The sequence below is a fragment of the Megascapheus bottae genome, chromosome 10 (genome assembly GCF_031878675.1).
Source record: "Megascapheus bottae isolate mThoBot1 chromosome 10, mThoBot2.hap1, whole genome shotgun sequence".
NCBI classification, from domain to species: domain Eukaryota; kingdom Metazoa; phylum Chordata; class Mammalia; order Rodentia; family Geomyidae; genus Megascapheus; species Megascapheus bottae.
This window is the reverse complement of record NC_143518.1, coordinates 12,241,502-12,263,390: the sequence shown is the minus strand read 5'-3', so window position 1 is coordinate 12,263,390 and position 21,889 is coordinate 12,241,502. Positions and strand designations below refer to the sequence as shown.

Genomic DNA, 21,889 nt, shown 5'->3' with positions numbered 1-21,889 from the left:
CATACATAGAAAAAAGCCAGAAGTGGTGCTGTGGCTCAAATGGCAGACCATTAGCCTTGAGAAAGCTCAAAGACAGTGCTCAGGCCCTGAGTTCAAGACCCAGGACTGGCAAAGAAAAAAAAAACTACCATTATATCTAAGAGAAGGTTGGCCTTTTGTAACCAAAAGCAAAGTTTACTTGCATGGCTTATCAAGATGATAGAAAATAAATATCATGCTACATTATTGACTATCAAATCTCTAAGAGGTGTCTGAGCTTTATAAAGAAAACATTTGAGGAGACCGTATGTCCCTCCTTAGCCAGGCAGTTTATGGAATTCAGTCTAGCAATTGGATTAAAATAGGATAGTGTACTGTCAATACTGACAAAACAGCTATAGATCCCAACAGAGGAATAAGTGCTAGGACGGTGGCTGCTTGTCTATAATTCAGAGGATCTGATTTGGCTAAAGATCCAGGACACACATTCTGACATTCCTGTCCTCAACCCTGGTCTTCTCCTGGTGACTGGAAGTGTTCATAGTGACCAGAGAGTCATATCTGAAATTTTGAGTCACAGGAAAAATCAGATAAATATGTCACCTCTCACTGGTTTCCTATAAATAATACCACTCAGGAACAGGCAAACAGAAGCTGCATAGGATAAATAATGAAAGAGGAATGCCCATACCTTTCCAGAGGCTAGCCTCCCAGCACTTATGTTCACCAACCACAAAGCTCTCTGAACTCCATTCATTATTCAGGGCTTTTAATGGAGCTTCTTATGTGTAATACGACACAGTATCTTATTAGGCATTATGATTAACTTTATCTTTATTCCCTCTTCCCTACATAGAGTCAGGGGTAAGGTGAGTTTCCAACCTTCTACTCTCATGGTTGGTTCCCAGGCAACCAATCCCCATTCTACAGCTATTTAATGGCCCTCATCTCATTAGCATAAACTTTGTTAAGAATAAAAAAATAGTACTCTCACACCTGTCACTCAAGGAATTCCAGCATTTTTTAGAGACTCTGTGTGCAGAATAGGAGACAGAGATCAGTTTCTTATTATATCACATTACCATTGCATGTTTTTGTAACAAGTTTTACCGCTGTTTTTGATGGAAAACACTGACTTCTAACACGGATCTACAAATTACATAAGAATGAAAGGTAAGCTTGGCCTCCTGGCCTCCATCTGGTATGTGCTTATGATCTTAGGCTGTGGAAGCTTGGCCAAGAAGGACAGGGCCAACCATCTTTATGATTAAGGGCCAATACTGCCCGGAAAGGAAGAGCATAGCCTTGGAGATAAATCATAGATACATGATGGCAAACAAAGACAATTACGTGCAGTGATGAGACAGTGCTCTGGAGCAGGAGTCATCATCTCATGGGAACAAGCTTGTTCCCCTAGAGTACAGCACTGACAACTTGTCTAGATTTTTAAGAGAGCAAGCCTGGTGAAACAACAAGACAAGTTCTCCCTGAACAATATGGAGACAATGGACTGCCAGATCACCTCATGCCACCTCTGACTACTCATTCCTTTCATCCTATGCCCCTAATTATTTTTATTAGTGAAAGCCAAAACTCATGTCCATATACCCTGAAGATGGCTGAAGTCGAACTGAAGTACTATCATCACCATGCTGTCTGTGCCCTTTACTAAACTTCTTTCTCTGCATGTCTTTCTTCGCTGTATAAGGCTGTGTGACCTCACCTGACACATGAAAGCCCAGAAGCAGGGATCAGTGGCCTAAAACTAGGGTATTGCTTTTGGCTTCATAGAAAGTAATGTTTCCAGCGTTAAAGTATATTTTCTTCTGATGTTGAAGACTTGCTCTCGGTGATTATTTCTGATTTATGTTACCAAGCAAGTCATTTTGGTATAAACGTCCTGTACTAGCAATACACAAAGTAAAAAAATAGCCTCAAATCTGGTCACAGTAGGTGCCATTAATTATTTGAAACAAAATTAAATTTTAAGGTGTTAGGAAACCCTGCCAAGATTCATTAACCTCTGACATCACCGACACTGTTTTCTATTTTATAAGAAAACAAACATAGAGGAAACTTGGGAAATATTCATCATTACTTTGACATGCTAGGGTGGGAGCCCAAGTATAACTTCTGATTGTGACAAGGACAGGGGAAGATAATTTAGGTTTACTTGTTTGGAAATTTTCTTTTTTCATTTTTATTATTATTGTTAAGTAGTTGTACAAAGGAGTTGCCATTCAAGAAAACAGTTTATGAATACAATTCATCTTTTTGCATTGTCCTTGGGCTTTCTCAAGGCTATAGCTCCACCACTTGAGCCACAGCACCACTTCTGGCTTTTTCTATGTATGTGGTACCAGGGAATTGAACCCAGGTCTTCGTGCATGCTAGGCAAGCACTCTACCACTAGGCCACACTCCCAGCCTGAATACAAAATATCTTAATATCATTGCTTCAACATTCTCATCCATCCCTCACCTATCCATCCCTTTCTTCATTGTTCTTAATTTCATAGATATACATTGGATTCTTGACTGCATTCTCCCCCTTTTCTCCTCTTCATCCGTTTATCGCTTTTCCTGTGACTCTCCCCCTTCCCTTTTGAATACTTTCTTCCTGGTGTTTGATTTTGGTTAACTTTGATTTTGCTTTTCTTTTTTATTTTTTTTAAATAATGAAAACAATATTCATTTATTTGCATTTATTTTATGCTAAATTTATTCTCATGCCATGAGTTTTTGTTTCTTCTGTTTCTTGTGGTGACACCTTTTTCTTCTGTGCAACTTCCTCTTCCGGTTTACGAACACTTTGCTCCTTTTCAGTAAGGATCATCTCAATGTGGCACAGGGAGCTCACGTATGGGTTAATCTTACCACAGGCTCTGTAAGTTCGGCGGAGCATCTTGGGCGTTTTGTTCACCTGGATGTGTTCAATGACCAGGGAGTCTACATCTAAACCCTTCAGTTCAGCATTACTCTCTGCATTCTTAAGCATGTGCAGCAGAAACTCAGCACTTTTTTGGGGCCACTGACCCTGTGTTCAACCCTACTGTTTGGCATGGGCACACCTGCCAACTCCACCATTGTAACATGGGAATGACACACATTGCTTCTTTAAAGTGACATCTTTCAGATACTTTGTAGCTTTTTAGATATGCATACCATTGATGGCCTGGGCTGTTTCTCTGGTGTTCTTAAAGTGAACACAAAGATTTGAGACTCTTGACTAGAATGATTTTGTGGGGTTTTCTGGGTCTAGACAGTAGTGAACTGTTTTCACAGGTCACCTCAAGCTGCTTACTGGAAGAGTGATTTTGGTTTTCTAAGGAATTGTACCATCTAAGATTTCCCTTGAATCTACCATATTTCATTTCATCCATACAAACATACATTTTACATGTCAACCAAGGTATTTACGTTTAAGTTTATAAGTTAAATCTAGCTTCTACATGTAAGTAAAAACACACATCCTTTGTCTCTCAACACCTGACTTACTTCACTTAATATGAATTTTTCCAACTCTATTTCTTACAAATGGTACAATATCATTCTTTCTAGTGGGTGAGTAAAATTCCCTTGCTTTCCTCAGATGATTAAATATCTACGAAAAGCAGCACTTCTCATTTCCTCTTTTAGCTTGTAGGTCAGAGTCAATCAGCTATGGCCCCATCTGACCTTCAGGTGGTCAAGAAATGCATTCATACATGTCTTCCTGGAAACATCAAGTGAGAGAACTATTGAGTGGATATTACTAAGGATTATCATGCCCTACTCCTGGAGCCACAGTCCCACTTCCGGTTTTCTAGTAGTTAATTGGAGATGAGTCTCCCAGACTTTAGTGCCCAGGCTGGCTTTGAACCATGAGCTCAGCCTCCTGAATAGCTCGGATTACAGGTATAAGCCACCATGACTGGCTTAATTTAAGCAGTTCTTAACAATCTGAGGATTGATATTGCAATATCCTGAGTTATTCCTTTCACAGTATACATAAACGTACTGCAAAAGAAATAACTCAGGTGGCATGGTAGTACTATCTGCGCAAGCATGAGACCCTGAGTTCAGATACCAGTACTGATAAAAACTAGAAAACATTAATCATAAACTATTGTATTTGTGTATTTATTTGTATTTGTACATATGAGTATGAGTGTGTGTGTGTTTGTGTGTGTGTGTGTGTGTGTGTGTGTGTTTATGCTAGTCCTGGTGCTAGAATTCAGTGCCTGAGTGCTGTTCCTGAGTTTTTTGCTCATATCTAGTATTTTGCCACTTGAGTTACAGTTCCACTTGTGTCTCTTTGGTAGTAAAACAGAAATAAAAATAGCATGGAATTACCTGCCCAGGCTTGCTTTGTTCAGTCCTCAAATCTCAGTCCATTGAGTAGCTAGAATTACACTGGTATCCAGCCTTTTTTCAAGTTTATTAAAAACAAATTTACAGGGTTACATTTCTCATGAATTATGTTTTCTTTACCACCTTATACATACTCCTAACTAAGTCAAATTTTATTAAATTTCTGGGTTTATTACTATTTTGGGGGAGATGTTTAGGACATACTCTAGAATTCCATTTACAATAATTATTAAAACTTGTAATAGGACAAAAAGGTAAAATAGAATCTGTGGACACCATGGAGTACTACATAGTACTGAAACGTATGCACTAGTTGATTTCTATCATTTCATTTATCCAAAATCTCATGTATATAAATATAATTCAGATTTCTAATCCCAGTTGTCCTGATCATTCTCATAATCTTTTTCTTTTTTTGTCAGTCCTGAGCCTTGAACTCAGGGCTTGGGCACTGTCCTTGGACTCTAAGGCTTTCTCAAGGCTAGAGCTCTACCACTTGAACCACAGCACTATCTTTGGCTTTTTTTCTATATATGTGATATTCAGGAATCAAACTCGGGTCTTCGTGCCTGCTAGGCAAGCACTCTACCACTAGGCTAATCTCCAGGCCCTTTAATATTCTTCATTAATGTAATCCAAGTACAAAATAACAAGGATTAGCCCTTGTTAACTCTTGGACACTCTGTCAGGGAAGTTGTCCTGATAATTTTGGCCATAAATCAAAAACATGAGAAAAGACAGAAGATTTCAAAGTTTTACATAATAAAAACTTAGAGCAAATTCATTTCTCCCAGTGTACTCATTACAGAATAACATTATATAGTAATAATAGATGCTTTTTAGAGAAGCTACCACTAGGTAAGTTTCATAATAAAATGATTTGTGTGTGTGTGTTTGTTACAGATCAATTGTTTCTCTGTGTCTGAAAGAGTACTTAGTAATACAAAGCATCTATGAACCATTTTTTGTTAAGAAAATAGAAATGGAAAAAAACCCTTCACTCAATCCAAAACTTCTCTCCATAAAAGTAGTGAAAGAAAAAGAAAGAGCCCACACTTATGATTAAATAATGTTAAACCAGAATGTAATATTCATGGCCATTATTCCATTAAGAGATCTACATTTCACACAAAGAGAAAATTGGTTCTTCATGAGGCTGAGAGCTGGTAAATGATGGTTTGCAACTGTCCTGGGTAGTCATTTCAAAAAGACCCTATTACAAAAATAACCAGCAAAACTTAGGGCAGATATATGGCTCAAATGGTGCAGTATCAGCCTAGCAAGCATGAGGCCTGGAGTCTAAATTCTAATTCTGCCAGAACAAAAAAAAAAATGAACGAAGGTAGGGAGGGAGGGAGGGCGAGAGGGAGAGAAGGAGAGAGGGAGAGAGGGAAGGAGGGAGAAGAGAGAAAGAAAGAACAAATGAAAACAAGAGGGAGAGAGAAAGAAATTGTATTGTTTCATATAAGTGTATATAAAGCAGATACAATTCATGCAGACATGTTTTCCAAAAAGAGTAATTAGTCCTAAAGTAGGACAACCAGACAGCTATGTGGAATAGAGTTCATTGTAACTTCACCAGTCGTTGTGTGATCATCTGTATTAACACACAGGCTTTACCCAGAGGGATGATGAGGATATGTACTATTAGATCAAGAAGCTCACTAAACTCAGCTCCTAAACTCAGACACCGGGTGGTGAGAGTGCTCACTTCTTTGTTGTTGTTATTGTTTTATTTTTTCTTTGATTTCTCCTGCAAGGTCACTGTGGAAGACATTTTTTATTGCCTTTAAGTAATTCTACAAAGTATTTAGAAGGGAAGGATGACTATCTACTTGAACTTACACACTCACATGCACCAAGTTGGAGAAAATATGTACAATTTCTGAAGCATGTGTTCAAAGAAGGAAAGGGAAATCATTTAATAAAAATCTCCTCTTCAAGGAACGAGGCAATAATCAGGAAAGAAACTCCTTTCACAATAGCCTCAAAGAAAATAAAGTACCTAGGAATTAGCTTAACTAAGAATGTAAAGGACCTTTTTGACTAAAACTTTAAAACCCTAAAAAAGGAAATTAAAGCAGAACTAAGGAAATGGAAAAACCTCCCATGCTCCTGGATTGGAAGAATCAACATTGTGAAAATGACAATCTTGCCAAGAGCTATCTACGAATTCAACGCAATACCCATCAATATCCCAATGTCATTCTTTAAAGAAATAGAAGAGGCAATCCAAAATTTCATATGGAATAATAAAAGACCCCGTATAGCAAAAACACTTCTTAGAAGAAAGAACACCACTGGAGGAATTTCAATTTCAAACTTTAGACTCTATTACAGAGCTATAATTATCAAAACAGCTTGGTACTGGCACAGGAACAGGCCTGAAGACCAATGGAATAGAACTGAGGACCCAGATATTAAACCACAGACCTATGGCCACCTAATCTTTGACAAGGGAGCCAAAAAAATAGAATGGAAGAAAGACAGCCTCTTCAACAAGTTGTGCTGGCAGAACTGGTCAAGCACCTGCAGAAAACTAAAGTTGGATCCTTCTTTGTCACCTTGCACTAGAATTAACTCCAAATGGATCAAAGACCTGGAGGTAAAAGCTGACACACTGAAAACTTTACAGGAAGGAATAGGAGATACACTAGGCCTCCTTGGCACAGGTCGAAACTTTCTTAATAAGGACCAAAAATCACAACAAATCAGAGAAAGGCTGGATAAGTGGGACTGCATTAAACTGCAGAGCTTTTCTATGGCAAAGGACATAGCTACTAAATTAATTAGGAAGCCTATAGAGTGGGAGAAAATCTTCACCAACCAAACAACGGACAAAGGCCTCATATCTAAAATATATCAACAACTCAAAAAATTGAATCAGTCCAAAACTAACCTCCAAAGTAACAACCACCCCATTAAAAAATGGGCCAAAGACTTAAAGAAAGTCTTCTCTGAAGAAGAAACAAAAATGGCTTATACACACATGAAGAAATGCTCAACATCTCTGGTCATAAAAGAAATGCAAATCAAAACAACTCTAAGATTCCACCTCACTCCAGTTAGAATGGCCAGGATCAGGAAAACGAATAATAACAGATGCTGGAGGGGATGTGGCCAGGAGGGATCACTACTACACTGTTGGTGGGAGTGCAAACTCGTTCAACCACTATGGAAAGCAGTGTGGCAGTGCCTCAAAAGGCTAAATATAGAACTCCCCTATGACCCAGCAATTCCACTACTTGGCATTTACCCAACCATCCAGAAACAAGGACATACTAAATCCACTAGCACAACAATGTTCATTGCAGCACTATTCACCATAGCAAAGATATGGAACCAGCCTAGATGTCCCTCAGTTGATGAGTGGATCAACAAGTTGTGGTATTTGTACACAATGGAATTCTATGCTGCTGTCAGAAAGAATGACATTGCCCCATTTGTCAGGAAATGGAAAGACTTAGAAAAAATCATACTAAGTGAAGTAAGCCAGACTCAAGGGAACTTAGGCTCAGTGGTCTCCCTCATTTGTCATAATCAGTAGAAACCTTGGGCTCTACTAGCAGAGATTTGCAATAGAGCAAAATCTTGATACATAAGGCCATATAATGTGAAGCTAATTGAAAGGACCTCCAGGATATTGAAACAAAAGCCATATAATGAATGATTGTTGTCCTTAATGTACTATGTTGTCTCTCATCTCCTTTGCTGTCCCTTGGTTATCTCATATTGTTATAGTATCTCACTTTGTTATCTGATGTATGGAATTTATTTGTATTTGGATATTTGAAATTTGATAGGGAAGGGGGTAAAACAAAAATGGGTGGGGGGTGGGGGGGAGGGAAATGGGTACCAAGACATGTGAAAGGGTATCAATGTATGTGAATTAATGCACCTTCTATCTGGCAAATATCATGTAACCCTTTTACTAATTACAATAAAAAAATCACAAAAAAATAAAAAAAAATAAAAATCTCCTCTTCATTTCAGTAGGTAGAATTAGGCCTCTTGTTTTTAATTTGCATTTGTTCTTTAAAGGAATGAATGAAGTCACCAAGACTCATTTTATCTCATAAATAAGCACATTCATTGCTTTGATTGAGAAGGCAATGAATGCTTAGCTAATACTGGAATTTTACTATTAAAGAAGTCTGATTACAATATCATTTACTTTTAATAAGACAAACAAAATGATTTGATTTGATAGCACAGGAGACCCTAATTATAACCTTGATAAATGTTCTTTCCTTTCATGACTGTCAGACGGTGTGTTTATGTAACTAAGAAATATTAATTAATGAATCTTTAATATTTTTAAGGTAACTAAAACAGTTACAAAGAAATGTATTAAATTAAGGGAGGTATATGAAGTCATTCTCATTTTATCTTATAAGATTAATCACAAGGACAAAACTTTTTTTTAATTAAGCTAAAAATATTATTTGATTAGTGTTATTTTTAATGATGACTCCAATTTACTTTTTATGTGTAAATCAAACCACAGGGTGCTCAGATGATGCTAATTGGTGACGATATTAATCATTCCTTTGGGCTCAATTCACTTGATGATAAACCCACCGTAAGATGGAAGGGGTAGTCAAGAAATTCTGTTTCTGTACTCATTGCTAACCAATGCAGGCACTGCATTAAAGAAACAATGATGAATTAAACATCTATAGTTAAAAAAATAGCAAAAATTTCTGCTTGCCTCCTCGTCTACTCAGATATATACATGAATGATTGAACTTTCTCAGATACAAATGGCACATACTTTGGCATGGAAAGGCTCCATGCCTCTCTGTATTCTAACTTCAAGGATTTTACCAACCCAGGGCATATGCACTGATCTCACATATGGTGTGGCCAGAGAATTTATTCCTCTAGCATGGAAGGCCATATGTTCTGGGGAGCTGAGTCTTACATTCTGTGCATTATCTCACATTGTCTTCTCAGAAAGCTTTCTTGTTTTCCCAGATGAGGAAACTGATGCCAAGCATTTCCTTGTGACCAGAGAAAAATTGACTAAATACTAGTTAAGCTCTAGAGTTTTAAAGAAATCATTATCTCTTTCTACCAATCTTATATCATTACATAACACCATGGAGAAAAGAATTAGCAATGGTAGGGTTCAATGAAAACTACAGATATCGATGAGCTATTTGGGCAGGTGTCTACCTTGCATTTGTTTAGTTTTCATGTGTGAATTTAGAGAGTCCCAACTTCAGGCAATTATCTAAACCAATTAAACATTCATCTCAACATCACTCTCATAACTATTCTGGTGTAAAGACAGAAATCTCCTTCAGAAATATTAAGAATGGCACCGGGAGTGTGGCCTAGTGGTAGAATGCTTGTCTATCATGCACAAATCCCTGTGTTCAATATCTTGGTACCACATACATAGAAAAAGCTGGAAGTGGTGCTGTGGCTCAAGTGATACAGCTCTAACCTTGAAATAGCCCAGGAACAATGCTCAGGTCCTTGAGATTAAGCCTCAGGACTAACAAAAAATTAATAATAAAGAATACAGTCAGGTGGTATAGTTTGCACCTATAATCCTATTTGGTAGGTAAACAATAGGTATCAAGTTTAGACATAACTTTAGACTTTATCTCAACCAAAGTTTGGGTGAAGTGGTATGTGCCCATCATTGTAGCTGCTTGAATTAGCACAAGAAAGAGGATCACAGCCAAAGCCAGTCTAGGCATAAGGCAAGACCCTGACTTGAAAATAACCAAGGCAAAAAGGAGCTGGCTTATGGCTCAAGTGGCAGAGTGTTTTCCTGCCAATTATGAGGCCCTCAAGTCAACCAACAAAACTATAAATGAATAAGAATGTGAAGGAGGAGGAAGAATAGAGGGAGGGAAGGAAGAAGGAAGAAAGAGATAATGATAGAAAAAGAAAGAGAAAGAAAGAGAGAGAGAGAGAAAGAAAGAAAGAAAGAAAGAAAGAAAGAAAGAAAGAAAGAAAGAAAGAAAGAGAGAGAGAGAGAAAGAAAGAAAGAGAGAGAGAGAGAGAGAAAGAAAGAAAGAAAGAAAGAAAGAAAGAAAGAAAGAAAGAAAAGAGAAAGAAAGGAGACAGAGAGAAAAAGAAAGACAGAGAGAGGAAAGTAGGAAGGAAAGAATGAAGGAACAAAGGAAGGAAGGGAAAAGAAGGAAGGAGGCCCGGAGTTTGGCCTAGTGGTTAAAGTGCTTGCCTAGCATGTATGGAGACCCGGGTTCTATTCCTTGGTACCACATATATAGAAAAAAAGCCGGAAGTGGTGCTGAGGCTCAAGTGGTAGAGCTCTAGCCTTGAGAAAGTCCAAGGACAGTGCTCAGGCCCTGAGCTCAAGCCCAGGACTGGCCAAAAAAAAAAAAAAAAGGAAGGAAAGAAGAAAGGAAAGAAGGAAGGAAAAGAGAAAGAAAGACTTCAGGATTTCACATATACAAGAAAATATCTCCTAACTGATGATCTGTTATAATGTTTTTGTAAAGTGATAAAAGGTAGGTATCCTGTTCAAAGTTCCATTAAACTATGTTAATAATTAGTGTACACCCAGGACTCTCCTAGCAGAGGATTACAATAGCACAAAACCTAGTTATAAAAGGTCATATAGGATGAAGCTAAACGAAAGGATCTGCAGGATATGGAAACAAGAACTTTATCTTGTATGATTGTTGTTCTTAATATACTATGGTATTTATCTTCTCTTTTGTTGCCCTTTGGTTAATCTCATATTGTTACAATATCTGACTTTGTTAATTGGCATATTGTGTATTCATTTATTTGTATATTTGAAATAAGAAAGGGAAGAGAAGAAAACAAGATGATTGGGAGGGGATGGGGGACAAAATCATGAGAAGAGGTATCAATGTGTGAGAAGTAATACACCTACTATCTGGTGAATAGAATTTTAACCCTTCTATATATTACGATAAAAAGAGAAAAAAACATATTTCAAAAGTGGGAAAAAAAGAAATCAGAGGTGTATTTGCAATTTTTAAGTGTTTTTGGTATACAGTACAATGGGCCCACTTCCAGTACGATAACCTGAACCCAACTCTGGTGTGTTGCCATAGGAGATCCACCAGGTTTTTCTTTCTGGACTGGCCTGTTCCCTGCTTAGCTTATGTCCCAGAAGCACTGCAGCTGACGTGTTTTCTACCTAAACCACAAGAAAGCCTCTGAGCCTCAGAAACTCTGCAGCAAAGGCTACTGAGCTTCAGAAATGCAGGAATGGATATCTCAGTGATAAGGAACTGTCTTCTTGAGGGGAATGCCTAAGTCACATCACACAGACTTAGGAATCAGGAAATAACATTCTTTGCTGAAATGAGCACTTTATCTTATTGATAAGACTAAAGCCACAGCTAATGGTAGTGGAACATGCTGGTACTTCCACTTTGCAGAAAATTGAAGCAGTAATGTGGTGCATTTGAGAATAGCCTGGGCTACTTAGACAGACTGTCTCTAAAACACAAACTCGAACAAAAACTGTGGAACAATTGAGATAAACCACATAGATTTAATTTTATTTCTTGAGCTCAGGGACTCATGCAGGAAAGCATTTAAATGACAAGTGTGCAACAATTTGAGCTACTTTTCAACTCTTCCTTCCTCATAACAGCTGAAAATATAGGCATAAACCCTCCTTCTCAGGCCTCATCTTGGATACTGTTTTTGCACCTCTAGGCATTGTCACTTTGTCATGTGGATGGGTTTGACAAGTTTCACATTGTAGTTTTCTACAAAACAAATAAAAGCACAAAACAAAGTACAAAACCAATAAAAAGACATCATGTGTGTATATATATATATATATAATATATATATATATATAGCTGTGTGACATTTGAATGACAGGGTGAGGAAGATGAACTTCAGATACTCACAGCCAAGTTCTCAGATGCACAATAGACCTGTTGATATGCACACTGACATCAACGTGGTTAGATTAATTCAGTGAATATTATCGAAGTGTAGGTTTCTTAACTCAACCAAACATGATTTTTATTTTTTATTATCATTATCATTATTGTAAAGATGATGCACAGAGGTGTTATAGTTACATAAGTCAGATAATGAGTGCATTTCTTTTTGAACAGTTGTCACCCTTCCCTCACTTAATCCCAGTTTTTCCATTCTAATTCTATTCTTTCATCACAAAGAAGATAATGCTCCATTGGGAAATGGAAAGACTTGGGATAAATTGCATTAAGCAGTCAGCCAGAGCCGAAGAAACAATGTACGTGGTTTCCTTCATTTATTATAACTACAATGTGCCTATAAATCTACAAATAAACACACTGGATGGTAAAAGACAAAAGAAAGTACACTTGGACATAATAAGTTATACAGGACTGTAGACATTCACACAAGGAGACCTCACAGGATATTGTTGGGAGAGGATCTCAAAAGCAAAGGGCTATGTGCTTATAATTATATACAATGATACTCATCAAAATGAACTCGAAGAAATAAAACAAGATGTGGTTTTGTTTCTTTTTCCATTGTTGTTGTTCTTGTTTTCCTACCTTTCATACCTTATTTGTAACTTTATCTGTTGTTTTCTGTACCTTTTGTACCTTTTTTAAAGTTTATCTGTTTAGGAGTGGGTAAAGGAGAAGCACAGAAATAGTGGGACTTAGGGTGAACAAATGCAGTAATGATACTCACTAGACACTATGTCAAACACATTTTTGTTTGCTCAGTTTTTTTCCAGTTTGTTTATGAGGTATCAGTTTATTGTCCTAGGTCCTGAAATTAAAGCTCAACAAGCCTGGGATCTTTCAGAGTATGTGTTTGTATGGTGAAGTTTGTGTACAAGGTTAGACATAAGTATGCTGGTGTTATAATGACACCAGAATTTCATCAACTTCAAACTAAGTTAATGATGCTCATTATTGTTGTTTGGGGGCTTCTTTTTGCGTGTATATCCTGGCTTTGTGGCTTGAATTCTGGCCTGGACTCTGTCCCTGAGCAATCTACCATTTGAGTCACAGATCCACTTCCAGCATTTTTTTTTTTGGTAGTTAATTAGAGGTAAGGGTCTTGTAGGCTTTCTTTCCCAGGTGAGCTTCAAACTTCCATTCCCAAATCTCAGCCTCTTGAGTAGCTAGGATTACAAGTGTTAACCAGCAACACACAAAGTTTTCAGCCACATTATATAGACTTTTTTTTTAAATGAAGGAAGTTAATAAAACAAGGAACCACGGAAGACTCCTAGGCCGTAATACTTGATAATTCACAGACACAAAACCTCTTATTGTTTCTTTTTAAACTTTAGTCTTGGACAATGCAAACAAAAGAACATAGAATCCTTACATGCTGGAATTTGGAGAATACTATGTAAATATTATTTCATTTGTGTCTGCCTCAGTCCCTAAAAACAACCACCTTAAGTTGGTGGCTTCATCTCTAATCAAGCAACAGCATTACATCTTATCTGAGCCAATTTGCCTGCTGAGAATTTGAAGTTCGCAGCATGATTCATTCTGCATAAAATCATTTGGGTTTTGCTCACTGTAGATAATTGGTTTTTGGCACCAGAACTTAAACTATTTACAGTCCAAGTGTGTTCAAATGACATTGAGATTTAGCTTAAACAAACAGAATTATAGTTAAGGATATATTTTAAAAGGTTCTTCATTGTACCTAATAAAATTAAGTTTTAAATTTTCTACAAGAATTTCTTGTGAGAATGTTAAGGAAGGACTCCACATTTTAATGTGGGAGTACATTTCTTTTTGGTTGTGTGAACAGAAGGTTGAAAATTAATGGTCAAGAAGTCTCTCTTCTCTGCATAGTTATTACAAAGAATGAAATGACTTCTCATTTCTTTCTTACTTCCCTTCCCCCTTTTTTCTTTCCTAATACTTGGATTTGAAAATAGGGCCTTGAGGGGCTGGGAGTTTGGCCTAGTGGTAAGAGTCCTTGCCTAGCATGCATGAAGACCTGAGTTCGGTTCCTCAGCACCCCACATACATAGAAAAAGCCAGAAGTGGTGCTGTGGCTCAAGTGGTAGAGTGCTAGCCTTGAGAAAGCCCAAGGACAGTGCTCTGGTCCTGAGCTCAAGCCACAGGACTGGCAAAAAAAAAAAAAAAAAGAAAGAAAGAAAATGGGGCCTTGAAAATGTTTACACAGACAATTTGCCACTTGAGCCACAACTCACATAATTCTTCTAGTATCCAATGACACATGCTATAATTTGAAGGTTCATAAAATATCAAATCATACAAAAAGTCCCTACAAGAACAGAAAGGCCTTATTTAGGAGGCACTACATTAGCATTCACACTACAACATTTCATTCACATATGTACTTTAGTAAGAACTCTAGAAAACTCCAGAATAGGAGTTTGGACCATGATTTTGCACCTCTGCAGGGTGGAAAGTGAAGTGAAAAAAATGTTTCAAATGAGAAATCAGTATAAAAGTAACTATAATTACTAATATGTATTACATAAAACCATATGTTAGAAACTGTTCAAAATTATGAGGACAATATAATACATATAAAATATTCATATCACTCTAGAATATGTAAATGTTCAATGATTTCTTTTTCATTCAATCACTGTTTTTATTATTATATGAAATCTAGGAAGTCTTTGTTGTCTTGTTCATTTTTGAATCAAATGTAACCTTTGTTGAGGTGACAGAATACATAAGGCTGAATTATTTAGGTGAATCATTTTTCAAAATCAGTCTTATGTGCATTTTTAAACAAACATGAATATCTTAAAAGATAGAGGAGAATTCGTATGCTAATTATATTGCTTAATGATGGCCTAAAACTGTGAGGTAAGCATAATGCTGTGGGATGGAAATTGCACATGTCCCATATCCACTTGCTGATACAGCGAAAGAAAGACCTGCTAAGTGAGCTGCACAAACCAAGGGCAGAAGCCAAATTCGAGGCTCACCAAAGGTATAGTCTAGAACTCACCAGAAAGAGAGAAAACAAACTAGCCAACCTCACTGCACCTTCAATCCCAGAGAACTGCAGCTAAATAAGACTGTATGGGGAAGAGTAAGGAGAAAAGAGAGGACTGGGTCCAAGAATGACCTTAAGAAGCTGTACCTTTAGTCTCCATACTCTCTTGGGAGTTGTATAAACCAGTAATAATAATGTTTAGTGGTATAAAGCGATGCTAACAACAACAACAAAAACAGATTAGCATATAGGTTAAAAGGCATATAAAAGGAAAGGTATTGTCTATATTTGCATTGTCTCAGAGAAGATAACATTTCTAGGTTAGTAACTAGATTTTGCTTAATTAGTAAATCATGTACTTTCTAGTATGAACCAATAATACAATCACTATGAAACCAGTAGAATTAAAAATTACATAATAAAAAATAATTTATCATTTTCCTTAATAGTCAAGAAGAAAAATTAATGAAATACTGGACAGAGGAATAAAAACAGAAAATATGAAATAGGATAGTAAATGCATCAAAATGGATACATGTTTAATTATATGTAATCAAAATGTTAAAAATATTATATGGAATTATTTTAAAGTAAAACATAACACAAAAAAATCTAACAGTATAGTGTTTATAAGACCGTTCTAAAAACATTCAGAAAAGTTGGGCAATGAAAAAAAGTAAAATGTTGAATAACATAAATACTAACAAAGTTCAGTGAAGCCAAATATGTCAAATAACATTTGTAATGAAGAGGTTCACTTCATAAAGATACAATTTTCAGTTTACCATAGTAATACAGTTTTACATTCTCATGACCAAATAATATAGCCTCAAAATATATAAAGTGTGACAGCATGAATCTATAATCTCAGAACCCAAGAAGCTACAATAATAGGTTTATGAAATCAAGGTCAACTTGTTCTGAAACCCACCATGGGCCCTGACCCACTCCATATCTGTCAATATTTTATGTGTATGTATGTCTATACAAAAAAGACATGACAACTAAAACAAAAACTGGTAAATCTATAATCATGGTAAGCAATTAAAGTACACCTACCCCATGAATTTTATAACATAAGCAGAAATGAAAGCATATACTGTTACTATAGTGTTTCTATTTGAACAGCACTATATGCATATTGACCAAATGATAATATAAGTATATATATATACATATATATATATATATATGTTAGACATCAAATGTATTAGCTTCTTTGTGTTTAGAGATCTGTACAGGCGAGGCCTAGTGCTGTTTGCAACACCCTGGATAGGAAACTTCCCTTATAATCAGGGTATTTTACATGCAAATCTTCCTTCAGCAGCCACCCCTGAACCTTCTTGAAGACCAACCCAGTTCAGATATCAGAAAATTGTAACCTTAGCTGGGACCTAGTTAAGCCTTCATGGCAACCCTAAACCAGAATAACCAGCAAAGATACTCCAAATTCTCAAACCAAACAAAGTAAGAGATAATAATGTCGTTAAAATATATTTTATTATGATCATTAAATAGTTGTACAATGTACCTTGATCAATGTCAACCTTTTAAATATTCTCACCCAATCTTCCCTGTCCCACCACTTTCCTCAAACGTCCTAATTTTGTAGGATGTATGTTGGAATTTTGTCTGCATTTTCCTTCTCTTCCCCTCTTCATTCATCTATCCCTTTTCCTTTGACCTGGCTCCCTACCTTTTGAGTACCCACTTCCTTGTGTTATAAGAGAAGTAAGTCCCAGAGAGACAAAGGATCCCCATTTTCCCTTATATGTGGGAGCTAGATTTAGCTTACAAACTTATAAGAAAATATGTTTGGTGGTATGCAAGTATATGCAAATGTATTAACTGAAATATGGTAGACTGAAGGGAGATTTCAAAGAATGTAATTCTTTAGAAATTCAAAGTTCAGCAAAATGGAACACCAAAAAATTAAGACAATTTTTTGACCAACCATAGATAACCAGTGCATTTTGTAGGCATGACACCTTTCTAATTACTTTCTAACTGCTTTCTAAATACACAAGAAGAGCTCGTGAAGACTGTAGCGAGTGGAAAGTTGAAGTTAAAGGTGAGTTCAGGCAGCCTCACTCAGCATGGTTGATAAATTTGCTAGGAAAGGCTGGCCTTTTCTTCCCTTTCCTTCTGTGTTTCTCAGGTGAAATGATTACTGTATAATCACCAGAGCATCTGTGTTGTCATGGCAATAGGCCAGTTTGGTTTCTAAGTTTGAAATAAGAATGTCCACCCATGTGGGAGGTAAGTGGAGGAGACAGCTATAAAAACCTTGTTGAAGCATCGAAAGCATCAAGGCATAGGTAGGAAAAGAAAAAGTATGTGAAGATAGTCAATCTATGACTTAAGAACATTATGAAGCCAAACAGAAAGTCTGTCGTGTTTTCCATCCAACAGGAGAAAGTAAAGAAAGCTTGAGGTGAAAAATCAAATTAAGACAATGAGTCACAATGTGCAGTAGTGGTATAGTGGATGGAATAACAATCTTTCAGAGCCAGGAAAAGAACATATTAAAGGAACCTATCCATAATTCAAGCATTAGGGGGCTAAGACTGGAGGCTCACATGTTCAAAGCCAGCCTAGACTGTGTATGTATGTTTATTTGAATTAGGGAAGGGAAGGAGAACAAGAAAATGATGAGTCAAAGGACAAAGGGTGAACCAAGGTAACAGAGAAAATCCAAGACGATATGTTGGAAATGAACTTTACAGCTTGCAAGGAAGTGATTAGGAAAAAGAAAAGTGGGAGAAAAATGTGGAATGAGTAACAATGTTCGAAAAGAAATGTAGGGTGGGGGAGGGAAATGGGGACAAAGACATGAGAAAGGGTATCGATGTTTGTGAAGTAATTCACCTTCTATCTGGTGAATATGTCACCCTTATATTAATTACAATAAAAATATATGGAAAAAAGAAATGTACTCACTACCTTACATATATAATTGTAACCCCTCTGTACATCACCCTGACATTAAAATAAAATTTTAAAAAATTAAAAAGATCATGCCTCAAAAAGCAGAATTAGAATCAAATGAAACAAAGAAGGCCAGCATACTTTCTATAAGTAGGGTGAGGCGGAGAGTCATTTATATTGAGTATCGATGGTTTAGATACTCAAAGAGGCTTGAAGTAGTTCTATTTTTAATGATGGCAATACATTACAAACATTTTAAAATAAAGCTATGGAAATAATGATTTTTATAAAAATGTTTATAGCTAACAAGCTAATATTTTAGCACACACTAATGTAATGTTTGTCATGTTTGCAGGATGATTATTTTGTCAAAGTCTAAAACCTGGAGTGTCTATAAGGAGTAGGTTATATGACTCCTCAGCTTTGCCTTACCCAGTAAGACTTGGTGTCTAGTTGTGTGATGCTGGCCTAGGCTAAGCTTATTTGAATGTTGGGAATGGAAGTAGATGAAAGCATGAGTTTGAAGGAAGAAAGCATTTAGAGGAATGGATAAAGAATGAAAGGATGGCAGAACCTATCCATCTCTTATATCTCCTGATCACTTTGGAAAAGCAAATCTAGTCTCCTCTGGGTTCCTTTGCCATCTCTGTCTGATTTCATTTTTAGATACTGTATCTTTTTAATTCTTTTTTTATTGTGTATTTTATTGTGGGGATAATGTATAGAGGGATTACAGTTACATTCGTCAGGTAATGGATATATTACTTCTCGAACTTTGATACCCCTTCTCATGTTTTTGTCCCCCTTTTTCTTCCCCACCCACTCTGTTTATTTAGAAAATTAAATCAGTTGTTCTCTACATCCATTGCTTTTCTCACCAGAAAATGGAACATATTAACCCCATGCTAGAGTCTAGATCAAAAATTCTCCTCAATGGCCCATGTGTTAAGGGCTTATTCCCAGCTAAAGCAAGAAGTAAGATGTAAGTGAGAGCTCTTCTGATCCTTAGAGATGTGGCTTGCAGGGGATTGTGGGTCCATGGCCCCTTCCTCTGCCTGTTTGTTTTGAATCCTGGCCATGGAGTATGCAGCTTTGCCTGGCTACATTCTCCTCGCTATGATACGCTGCCTCATCGCAGACCCCAAAACAATGTGTCAAATATTCCTAGATGAAAATCTTTGGTGCAGTAAGCTAAAAATACCTTTTCTCTTTATAAATTGCTTGACTGCAATATTTATCACAGTAACAGAAAGATAACTGATGTCAAAAATCTCTAGACAAATGTCAGTAGACCCGCTGAACAGACATTTCCAGAAGGTTTCCACTCACTTGGCAGTTCAAAACCATTCATGTTTTCAGCACTTGCTTTGGCTAAGCATCACAGAAACCTTCTCTGCCCTTTGAGAGACTGGTTTCAAAACCAATAGGAAACATTCCCATTGTTTCATCCAGTTAGTTGCTTAGCCAGTATACACCAGACAGTACAATGTCTGTGTTGTCATATGTTTCTGAAGGAACTCAAAAGAATAAATTTCTGTCCAACCTCCAGTGTTATGAACACTCAGGCCCAGAGAGAACCAGCCCAGCTGGCCTTATACTGATCACTAGGATCTCATTAGGCTTCCCAGGGGAAATGTTGCCTGGCTTTCTAAGGTCTTTCCTAAGGACTATAAATGTCCAAGGATAATTGTTTTGAACTTTTAAAATATGCAATGCAAGAAAAAGATCCCATTAGTATAGTGATATTCGATCTTTAACATAACATAAGTGATTTAAATTCTGGGCTAATTGGAATAATTTTAGTGAATCCCTCTTTTGTTTTCCCCACAGATCTTTCACAAGAATATTTTAGAGTTGAAATGACATGGAGAATCAAGATTCCTTTATTTGAATCTCAGATCCTTTAAGTTTATGTCCTATTTGTTGCTGTTATCTATGGCAGCCAATTATAGATTATTTGAATTATATGTTCTAATAGCCTTCTCTCTCTTGTGCTAGTTATTTACGGCTGTTAAAATGGCAGTTACTGATGAGCTCATGCATTGCTCAACGGAGGGATCCATTATTTAGGCTGGTTATTGATAATTCTCCTAAAGCAGCCTCCTATATAGCTTTTTGCAACATGTTGTTTCAGAGATAGTGGCATAGTGAAATCTCTTTTTTTTTCTGATGCTTGGTTCAAGGGCCCTCTGTCCTTTGTCTGTCCTACAGCCTAGAATCATGACAATGGCAATCTACGTAGTACTTTAGGACTGGCAAATCAGCAAGACTCATTTTTCTGGTCATGAGACTTCTTAATTCACTTCACATAACTCTTAGTACTCGCATTTTGTCATAGTGATTTCTCAAACAGTGGGTTTTAATTATTTTATCTTTACAGGGAATTATATAGACGTGCATATTATTCTTACTGTTGTGTTTTATCCAACTGAATGGTAGCAATCCTTCAGCTTGGGAAGCCTAACGCAATTAGACATTACTTGCTTTCTAAATTTAAATTCTAAATGAACTGATAGCTTACTGCAGTCTGTGATTAACCAGTATCAAGGATGCTCCTGTTTGGCATTCAAAAATACATGGTAGTTCTGTTTTAAAATCTGATAATTCCCACAAGTATTAATATAAAACAGCAGTGATGTTTAATGTACAGGGACATAAGGAGTCATATAAAATATGCACCGATATACAAATCTATACAAGTATATGCTAGCAGATTAAACAATTAGTTGTTTAAAAAAAAGCACAACATTTAAATTAGAGGCTAACATTTGAAGAATTAATGCAGCAGTTAATAATTAATCAGCTAAAATGTCTTTAAAATATTTGGTTTAAAATGACAAACAGGCTGTAAAAATTAAGTGATGGAAAAATAACATCAATTTGTGATTTCTGAAAAGAAAAGAAAACCTGATAAAATAAAACCTGATATAAATTTTCCAGCAGCAATAACGTCAAACAGGAAAACAGTAATAACATCTAGTATAGCCACTTTAAGTGTCTCATATAAGGCAATGAATCTCTTCCTCTAAATTTCAAATCACATTCTTTCATTGTCTATCTGTGAAAAAGGGAGGAAAAATACATCAAGAATCCCTACTCTGGATGGTTGTGTGGCAAGTAAATAAAGTGATGTGTACTGTGTACTGGGCAAAGGGTCTGATGGAGAAAGCAGTAAACCCACATAAGTTACAATGGCAGTTTCATCTAAAATGAGTCTGGTTAATCCAAAAACTGTCTGTAATTTCCAAACTTTCAGCAGGTTATGTATATACTCTGTAAAAATACATATTTAGTACTAGTCAGCTTTCTGCTACTATAACAAAAAAAATCTGGTATAACTAACTTTCAGAGAAGAAAGCGTTGTTTGGGCTGAGAGTTTACAAGTTTCCCTCCATGCCTGATTATTTCCATTGCTTTTAGCATATGGCAGAATTTTGTATCATGTAGGAATGTATAGAGGAAGAACCCGATTCACTACATAGCAAAGAAGCCACAGAAGATAAGAGGAAGAGACAAGGATGTTACAATCACTTTCAAGAGCATTCCCTAATGACCTAAGTCCTCTGGAACTAGGCTCATCTCTTATGCCTTCTACCAATAGCACCACAGGCTGAAGACTATAGCCCATTGGGGATGTTCTAGTACGAAGCCTTAGTCCTCTGCCTTCTCCCCATTCAGATTTGTCCCCTGGATTGTATTGATTCAGGAGA

General features: G+C 36.6%; 1 pseudogene; it reads right to left on the bottom strand.

Annotated features, from left to right (window-relative positions):
• Nucleotides 1-2,688: 2,688 nt before the first annotated feature.
• LOC150057605 (large ribosomal subunit protein uL22 pseudogene) lies at nt 2,689-21,807 on the bottom strand (annotated as a pseudogene).
• Nucleotides 21,808-21,889: the final 82 nt, after the last annotated feature.